This window comes from Coptis chinensis, chromosome 6 (genome assembly GCF_015680905.1).
Source record: "Coptis chinensis isolate HL-2020 chromosome 6, ASM1568090v1, whole genome shotgun sequence".
Taxonomy (NCBI): domain Eukaryota; kingdom Viridiplantae; phylum Streptophyta; class Magnoliopsida; order Ranunculales; family Ranunculaceae; genus Coptis; species Coptis chinensis.
The window spans coordinates 33,531,329-33,539,944 of NC_141461.1; positions in this window are offsets into that span (position 1 = coordinate 33,531,329).

Below are 8,616 nucleotides of genomic sequence, written 5' to 3' on the forward strand. Positions count from 1 at the left end.
ACCCCTCTAATGGAGGTTTAGCCTTGATTCATCAAACTATCATTTCCATATGAAATTGAATACGACATAATATAAAGATTCTACCTTTATTAAATTTAACTAAACAATAATTGAAATCTAAATTAACAACTAAGAAATCATTAAATAACAAGAATCGAAATTAATCTAAACAATCATTAAATAACAAAGATCGAATTTAACAAGAACTAACTATTTTATTTATCTAATGAATGATAAACAATGATTCAATACTGAAATTAAAATAAGAATAACAACTAATTAATTAATTGAAAAACTAGATCTAGAACTAAGCTTTAATGGCTACTCTAATGGCAACTTTTTATCCTAAGCTAATTGATACTTTAGAGCTAAGTCTTGTGTGTGGAAATGGAGGAGGCTAGTTCCACATTTTCGTGCATGGACTGAGGGTCCATGTTTTGGGCCGGAATATCGAGCCCAAAGCCCAATTTCTTCAGTCCACAGGGTTCTTTTCAACTGGCTTTGACTTCAATTGCCTTTTTGTCCATTTCTGCTCCTCTGATTGGGTCAAGGTTTAGACCATTGCAAAGCTCTTTTCGAGTCGGTCGTTTTGACATAAGGTATGCCCAATTCCAAGGCTGAAGTCCAAAGATACAGTCTTCGGAAGTTCTATTGACTTTTGTGTACTGTTTCTGCCCGTTTTGGCCTTTAATCCCATAACTTCTTAGCAACCAACCCTTGCTCATTTATATCGCCAAAGTGGCACATTTCTGTACATAATTTACTTTAATTCCTGAAATACATAAAAGCACGTAATTAACATTAACTCTTATTTATTACTCTCATAATTGGTCTAAAAGTATTATTGTTAAGGGGTTAAAACTACAGTTTTGGGCTCTTATCGTTTCCCTATAAACATGATCAAATGTTATGATGTCAAATTCTAGTGCCAACTTTTGTATCTCCAAGACCAAGTTTTGACAATACCATGGCGTATTTTTTGCATTGTTTAGAGCATTGATGGCCCTAAGAGAATCACAGACCACCACCAGTTTTATCACTAGAAAATCCTTGCACTTGTGTAACCCTTCTCAATAACCTTTAGTTACTAGTACATATGTAGAATCTCGCTCCTCTTGAACCTGTATAGGTAAAAAGGACTTCTCCATTTTCATCTCTAGCTACACCACCAATAACTATGCCTTTTCTGAGATAAAGATCCAGCAACATTGAGCTTCACAAATTGGTGATCTGGTTTCGACCATTTGCATCTCTTGGTCGCTCTCTCTTTGAATTGTGCAGAAATCATTAGTTTTGTCAGTAAGTGATAAACGATAAAATTGAATAGTTTACCTACGAAATGAACGATGAACTCAAAATGTAAGTAAACTAAAACTAGTTATGTGTCTATTATTTATCAAAGATTTCTACTCTCAATCCTATGAGATATAGTGGAGTAGAGTGATTCGTTCCACTCCTAGTCCTTCCGCATGCTGCGTTCTCTACGTATAAGTATTCTTAACTCTAAAGTCTAATGAGAGATTTACGAAGTGGCAACTAGACTACGATGCAACTACCCACAAGATGCAACTAGTCGACTATTAGAACAACTATGGGAATGCTACGTTGATTCTATGATAAGGAGTTAGAGGGGGATTGATTCTACCTTAACTCGACTTAATCCTACTAATCCATTTAATCGTCAGAATCGAATGAATCGCTTCAGAGAACAATATGGTTACTCCTAATCCCTAATTACACATGGCATTTCTACCAATTCATAACTAGTATGTGAACGATTAAACCCATTCTCATGGTGAACTAATCGTTTCTAGAGTGGAAAGGAAATTACGGCGACTTCTACGATAATCGAATCAAGCTTTTCATCAAGGCTTCTCAACCCCTCAATGGAGGTTAGCCGAGAATCATCAAGCTATCATTCCCAATGGAATTCAAACAAGGCATGATATAAAGATTGAAACTTTGCTTGTTTAAACCCAATTCAAAACTACTAATGCAATAATTGAATTAAACTAATAATGACAATTAATTGAATCTACGAATTTAAATTAAACAATTAATGGAAATGAAACTAACTTATGGAGAACACTATTTTATTAATCTAATGAATAATAAAACAATGATTCAATACTAAATTAATAATCTAACTAATCTAAGTCTAGCTATCTACGTAATAAGGGAATTTAGATCTACACAATTGTAAATGACAAGAATCGAAATTGACAAACTAGCTATTTTATTAATCAAACTAATTAAGAATAATAATTCTAAGAGTTTAATCTAAAACAAGAATTGAAATGGAACTAAACTTAATTAATCTACTGAAAACTAGATCTAGAATTCTATATATTTTTAGGTCTAACTAGCTACCATTAACTATCTACCCTATCTACAATTAACCAAGAGTGAAGCTTTAGTTTTTATACATTCAGATCCAAAAATCGTGCATGGACTTGGAGCCATGTTTTTCTCTGGCCCAAAACCCAATTCTTTCAGTCCAAAAAGGCCTCTTCAGCTGCAGTTGACTTCAACAGACTTTTCGTCCACTTCTGCTCCTCTGATTGGGTCAAGACTTGGACCATTGGAAAGCTCTTTCCGAGCCGGTCGTTTTGACATAAGGTAAGCCCAATTCTGAGGTCTGAGTCCAAAGATACAGCCTTCGGAAGTTCTGATGACTTTGTGTGATGTTTCTACCCGCGTCGACTTTTCAACTTTTGACCGGGCTTTAGAAAGGCTTTGTCTTCTTCAATCTTGGCCTTTAATCACAGAACTCCTTAGCAACCGACCTTTGCTTCTTTATCTCGCTAAAGTGGCACATTTATGCACATAATGGACTTTGAAGCCTGTAATGCATAAAAACACGTAATCAGTGTTAACTCTTAATTATTACTCACATAATTGGTCTAAAAGTATGACTGTTACAGGGTTAAAACTACAGTTTTGGGCTCTTATCAGTACGCTTCTTGATGTGGGTGTGTCTTCGACTCTCGTCAAAGTGACCTGCAGATAAACTCTCATATCATTAATCATTGTGTCTCTTACATGTTCTCACTCCATAGTTTTTTGTTAGAATCTTCTCAAGTTTCTTTCCTTCCACACATAACTGATTGACGTACAAATATACACTTTGTAAATTTCATAATCACACTTCTTCTTTCCAGCTATTTTGAATATCCTCATCCATTCTTTGTTTGTTTTATTGGTATCAAAAGTGATTCCCAAGTGGTGCTTGATGCTCTTCCAAATTTGTAGAGTGTAAGGGCACTTAAAGAATAAGTGTTTTGAGCTTTCTCGGTGGTTATTGCAGAACACACAAGAAGAGTTTTGTATAACCTTTCTATGCATTAGTTTATCTTGTGTCAGAAGACTGTCAGAAAATGCTTGCCAGGCAGTGAGAACCATTGCCTTGGTATTACTAGCCTACCCCAAACTAGATGCCTCCATTTAACCTTGGGCTTCGGCACTGATAAGGCTTGATATGAACTCTTTGAGGTGAATTTGCCATCTTGTGAGGGGGTCCAGACCACCCTATCTCGATCCCAGTTGTAGTGTATCTCAGTATTGAGGATAGCTTGCTTGACAAAACCTTGAGGAAGGTCATGAACAATCTGATTCCACTTTCCTCCAGTCATTAGCTCACTCATTGTTGCATCAAGTGGTAAGTTAATCCCATTTCTAGGCTGCAGAACGACATTGAGTAGTACATGTGAACAGATAGGTTCAAACCATATAGAAATATTTGGGTTGTTATTAGTTTGAATTCATTAACTTATAGTATGTAAATGAAAAAGGTAAATAAGCATATATATTCAATAACGAGTTATATCATGCAAGTTATTGAACCTATTTTGTAACCTAGTTAGGAGTGAGATTCCAATTAGACATTCGAATAGTGATGCTCTCAAGTAGAGGAAGAGTCTAGCAGCAGATAGAGGTAGACCCAAATATTTTATGGGAGGAGTAACTAGTTGAATGCCTAGTAACCTTGCAAGAGCCAGACCATCATCTCCTGAGAGTATAGAAGTAAAAAAAAAATTGAAAATTGGAGAGTGTGAAATTGTGTGGAAAAAGAATAAAAAACGATTAGTCTTCTTTATTTTTTTGACCTCCGTTTTTCGTTTCCTTGTTTTAGCTGGCTGTCTAACTTAATTGAATGGAGAAATAAAACTTTATTTTAGAAACATAATTTAATTAGTATGACATTTATTTCAATTCCTCTTTTAATGGAGACAATATGATATTTTTTTTTAATAAAAAGAATATTTTACGTTAGAATTTTGGATTAATTTTGGAATCAACATGTTATAGGTAATTTTGGGGTCCTTAAGATTCGGGGCCCTGTCCGGTCGCACTCCACATGCTTAGCGCCGCCCCTGGATGGTGATAGTTATCTTAGCTTTATATGGATTATACTATCGTTGTTAGAGATGTTTAAGAACTAGTTCATTTCATTGCAAGAAATAAAGTTGAGATACTAATAATATTTTCCATGTAACAGGGTGGACTGTGGCGTATTTGTGTGCAGGATTATACGAAAAATTGGCAATTGTAAAGAGGTCAATAAGAGTAGCTTCACTCCACAGAAAATGTTGAAACATCGTGCAAAGATGGCTGTGAATATTTTGACATGTAATGAATCATTGTGGTGTTAAAATGAGTCTTTGATAGACATGAGACTAAGATTTGGTGGAAGTATGGGTTCATGTATGCTAAGAAGATTAAAATGAATTGTATAGCTTTGATGTGATGGTAGTGGTGGCTAGGAGGGTGTTCTCCTAATTGACTAGGTCTGATGTAATCCCTTGTACATAGTTAAACGAAAATGTGCATATGATGGCTCGGAGTCCCTGAATGGATGTATGCAATGAAGGCTTCTTTTCATTTCTGTACTGTCTAGTAATTGAATATTGAATTATGTCGTATAGAACTTGTCAATCTACATTGTTCCTTGTTGAGTTTCTATTCTTTCTTCCTCCCTATCATTATTGTCGACTAGTTGTTGAGCTCCATTCCAGAAAAGAAAAGTAACCAATCAGAACAACACAAGTAATTGGATTGCAGGATTGCAAGGTTTCGAGACCAAGTATGTATTTTTTTATAGGAAATAACAATTGAATGATTGTTTAATTTATAAACCCTAAATAGTATAACCATATGCTTTGATTTTGGTCTAAACGATCCACCTAGGTCGTACAACAACATAGAAAATGACCACCGCATATCGTTTAACGTAATTCTGAGCAGTCTGCCACTATCGTTTAGAGTGAAATTTGAATTCAATGTCAAATTTAAATTCAAATGTCATATTCAAATTCAATGACAAATTTGTTGAATTTGAATATGACATTTGAATTTAAATTTGACGTTGAATTTGATTACGGATTAGGGTTTTGTATATAGATTAGGGTTTCGTTATGAATTTGACGTTGAATTTGAATTTGACATTTGATTTTAAATTTGATGTTGAATTTGAATATGACATTTGAATTTGAATTTGAATTTAATATTTGAATTTGAATTTGACGTTGAATTCGAATATGACATTTGAATTTGACATTTGATTATGAATTTGACATTGAATTTGAATATGACATTTGAATTTAAATTTGACATTGAATTTGAATTTAAATATGACATTTGAATTTGATCTTGATTACAGATTAGGGTTTTGTATATATATTAGGGTTTCGTTATGAATTTGACGTTAAATTTGAATATGACATTTGAATTTGAATTTGACGTTGAATTCGAATATGACATTTGAATTTGACGTTGAATTTGGAATTTGACATTTGACATTTGAATTTGATGTTGAATTTGGAATTTGAATTTGACGTTGAATTTGAATTAGAATTTGACTTTGAATTTGACATTTGAAATTTGAATTTGACGTTGAATTTGAATTAGAATATCACTCTAGACGATATTAGAAGACCGCTCATATCAGTGGATACGATCTTGGAAGACCGCTTGGTGTCACTCTTAACGGGACCTTCAGACCGCTTTAAGTTGATATAAACGATCCCATAAGATCGTTTGTCACTATAGTCCAGTGATCTGATAAGGTCGTTAAGGCCCGTTTCATCTGCAAACGATATGTGGTGGTCGTTTTCTATGTTGTTGTACGACCTGGGTGGGTCGTTTGGACCAAAATCAATGCAAATATTCTATTTGATTTAGTTCATTTCATATCCAAACCAAATTCATATACGCACATCACATCAACTTCATATTCATATACATACAGTCATATTCAAATTTAAACTCAAACTCAAACTCATGTTCAAAATCAAATCATATTCATATACATCAAACCATATTGCAACTCAAATTCAAACCCACATTTTCATATTCTAATTCATATACATTGCTTCAAATTCGAAATTCATAACTAATAACTTCAAACATATAAATTCCAACTCATAACCCTAATCCAACCAAACCCTAACCAATCCCTAATCCAACTTCAAACCCTAATCACCATCTACAAAACCCTACTCCAACTTTAAACACGACGATAAAGCCCACCAATAAACTTGCATCGGGTCAAGTTTTCCGCTTCGTAGAACGATCTCCTAGCTTCCTCAGGAATCTCAGGCCCACCCAATTGCAGACCTTTCTCAATCATGATCCTAGTTTCATCGAGAACGTTGCTCTATAAAAAGAAATACAAACCTAAGTTAGCATTTACAGTTTTAAAAGAGCGGAACTACAATTATAAAAGCACAAAACTCACCAGCTGAGCATTGGAACTAGGAAGTGATTGTAGGGAGAAATGAATAGGAAGTTGAGGATTTATCATTTGAATATGTGTATTCTTTTCATACCATTCCATGTAGCCAAACTCACACTCCCATGGATAACTTGCCGAGGGTCCTCGATTTTGGGGTTGGATCACGTGATTCTCCCATGTGGTCCAATATGCATCTGCAAGATTCCATTGGACCTTGTACCCGCATCCGTTGGTAGTTCTCGTTGTGACATTTGGACAAATAGGATTGGCGGGTATAAGCTGTAGGTGACCCAACTGACGGACCACCCTACAAACCGAATAAAACTCTACGACACAAAAAAAGCATATAAAACCCTCAAAATAAACAATATCATCCACCAGGCGTAAAGCTATACCATTGTTGTAGGGCAACCATTCAACCTGTCATATGAGAAATTGAATAAATCAGTAATCACATACTCCAACCATCAATTCATCAAAAAATATTAAACAAGCCCATATACTTACCAGGCACTCAGTTGTCTCATCAAGACATTTTCGATAACAATGCAATGCATGTTTTACATTCACATAATGCGGAGCAGCAATTAAGTGCCTACGACATCGAGGCTGCGCCAACTCATACTCCAGGTTTGGGATTGGCCTGAAGCACGTGAAGTACTCGTAGATCCATGCCTAGATGAGAAAATACACATACAATTAAAATGCTAGTAAGATAAAGGGTTAACATATAAACTAAAATACTAAATATTTTACCTGTAGGAGAGTGAAATGGCCTGATATGCCTTTAACTTTGCCACCTGTGGTAGCCCCAAGACCACGGTACAAGTATGCAAGTATTGCTGCACCCCACGCATAGTCTTTGATATAGGTAAACTTCAACAGCAACCTCAAGTAACAAACAGGCACTGCAGTCCCAGACTTGTCGGGGAAGAGAGTACATCCAAAAAAGAATAACAAATAACCTCTGACATCACGTTGTACCTCTGTCTTTGTCGACGCCTTCTTCACACGCCCGTTTACATTCATCACACTATCATGCACCTTCCCAGCCATGTGATGCATGATAAATTGTAACCTTACTTTTGATATGAAGTGGCAGTCTTCCAACTCCTTCTTAATCACTCCCATCGATATATTAAAAGCTTGGTTAAGAATTTTCTGAGTCTGATCCAAATTCATATCAATGTTCCTTTTCACAGCTCTTCCTTTGATTGAGATTCCTAGGAGTTGGGAGACATCATCCAAAGTGATAGTCATCTCCCAAAATGGCATATGAAATGTTTTGGTCTCCGGATACCACCTCTCCACAAACGCAGAGACCAACACTGAATCCTGATGCTCGTATACTCCCATCATGAGATCATACAAACCCGTATTTCTGAGCTCATTTTTAAATCTAGGAGAGTTTTTAAATTCTGACTCTAGATTCCATTGATTTAACTTGGTTAGGTGCTGACCACACTTCAAAACTCCGCGCTCCTAAAACAATAAAGACAACAAAGAGACAATTAGGAGAAAATTTAATTTTGTTAAAAAAATTAAATTAAAGTACTATTTAATATTAATATTACTTGCCCCTCCCAAACATCGCGAGCAATGTGCACAGCATAGTCATACAAAAGTTGGTCCTTGGCACGTCCTTGCACTCTAGTCGGGCCACCACCATATGTGCCTAGTTGGTACTCCTTGTCTTTCTTCGATTTTCTCACAAAAGTTTGAACAGGACGTACCACCGGTGCCTCCATTGTTTCCTCCACCGCCCCATCCTCCCCTTCATTGTCATCCTCCTCCAAATCGTCATCAACCTCCTCCAGAGCGTCATCCTTTTCTTCCCCCTCCTCATCGTCGTCATCAGACTCTTCACCATCCTCCTCTTCCCC